Source organism: Agelaius phoeniceus, chromosome 2 (genome assembly GCF_051311805.1).
Source record: "Agelaius phoeniceus isolate bAgePho1 chromosome 2, bAgePho1.hap1, whole genome shotgun sequence".
In the NCBI taxonomy this organism is placed as follows: Eukaryota; Metazoa; Chordata; class Aves; order Passeriformes; family Icteridae; genus Agelaius; species Agelaius phoeniceus.
In genome coordinates, this window is record NC_135266.1 from 103,081,437 (window position 1) to 103,083,549 (window position 2,113).

Genomic DNA, 2,113 nt, shown 5'->3' on the forward strand with positions numbered 1-2,113 from the left:
CTTGGCCTCTGCATGCACGTCTCGCAAAGAGAAGGAAGCAAGTGGTGAATGCAAAGTGCAAAGTCAATATCTACCCAGTGTTACAGTAGAAGGGATTGTGCAACATCCTCACAGTGGTGGCTGCACTCAGCACCATTCCATACAGGGAGCGGAGGGAGGTGTCATGGACTTTATACCATCATGACTCACAACATTGTTAGATGGTGACAATTTCATGCTTCTTCCACCCAAATCTGGGAAGTAAACTCCATTCAGGACCCAATCCTGCTTTCAAAAGATTCTGTCTCTTTCCAATTTTTCAATATTTGGATATTGGCAGAGACAATGAGGCATTCATGCCTGTAAGCCAGTTTTATTTTCCCCCTTCCCCTACAAATCACCCTGTGCACAGCAGGAAGGAACAAGCAGAAGGGATGAGCACAGGCAGGTCACTTTTGTTCACAAGTGATGTGATGCGGATGGGTTTCAGTCTCAGCCAAGGAGGTGGGGAGATAACACAAGGGTGTTTCACTGCTGAGCACAGGCTACATGAGCCTTATGCCTCTGCCAAGACATGGATGGATGGTGGATGGATGGGGCATATGAGTTTCCATGTGCATCCTTGCACACATTTATATAGAGAAAGGAAATACTCCTCCTGATTTGTATTTGTATCTCCAAGCAGGTGCACAGTCTGAGCCTCTGCCTTGTCAAGTGCAAAGAGATGTAATTGACTATGTGGGAAAAAAATTAGGAATTTGGGGGGAAAAAAATCCTCAAGGAACTGACAAGCCCCTCAGGTAAGCAACAAAATCATCTCATCAGAGGGCTGGGAAAACCAAAGGTCTCATTGTAATCAGGATAGAGAATAATACTGTGAACAGATTGCACTGACCAATGAGCACTGTGAAAGGACTGGCCATGTACAAAGGCTTCACTCACATGTCTAAGGGGCATTTCAAATCCCAAGGTCATTGCAGCCAAGAATTACAGAATAAAACTAAAAACAACCTTTGGCAGAAGCAAATCAGAGATGTTAGCTGAAAAATAATCCCTCCCCTTTGTCAGGCCTAGGAGGATGCTGGGCTAGGAGGCATCTGTTAGACTCTGTTTTCCCAAATCACTAGGATAACAGGGCTCTGGTGAAACACCAAGGGATCTCTTCTTAAAAGCACTGGTTGCTTTAATTGAGCTAAAACTGGTTTAGATTTCACTCAAATCTCTCCCCATCTTTTGTCATCTACTGCAAATATCAGGAGCCTGACTGCTTCAAGAAAGCAAAAGAGGTTTTTAATTCTTTCAGCACTGTCACCTGGAGACATGATGTTTTCTGATGAGAAACCATGAGTGATTTCCAAAATTCTGTGGGGAGATCTGTGGGCCCAGGGCTCCTGGTCTTCCTGGATGGTCAATGGTGGGACCAAGAAGGGGTTAGATTGGTTATTAGGGAAAATTCCTTTCCTAAAACAGTTTTCAAGCCCTGGAACATGCTGCCCATGGAAGACCTGACCAAGGAGTTAAGCAATGCTCAGCTGGGTAATAAACATTTATGTCCTACCCTGCTGTGCTTATGTCATTTGCTTTTTGTCTTTCTACTTTCTTAATTAAGGAGAGAAAAATAAATACTTATGGAGGACTTAAAAAACTTCTGCTTAATTAAGAGAGAAATCACAGATTTCCGCTCAGGAGGAACTGAAAGAGATGCATCTCCTTGCTGAGTATAGATAAAATAGAAGTTGTGACTTAAAATCTCTGAATCACCAAATAATTTGGTTGCAAAATATCTCTAAGGTCAGAGAGTCCTACCATTCCACCAGCACTCCCAAGGCCACCACTAACCCATGTCCCCAGGTGCCACAGCCACATGTCTGTTAAATCCCTCCAGTAATGGGGACCCTGCCACAGCCCTGGGCAGCCTGTTCCAGGGCTTGACAACCCTTTTGGGAAATAATTTTTTCCTAATTTCCAATTTAAACAGGCTGTGGCACAACTCAACGCCTTTTCCTCTGATCCTGTCTCTTGTTCCCTGTGAGAAGACTGACCCTTTTCTGGCTCCCCCCTCCTGTCAGGAAGTTATATAGAGTGAGAAGGTGTCCATCCCCTCCAGCTTCCTCCTTCCTGTTTTAGGGAAGAG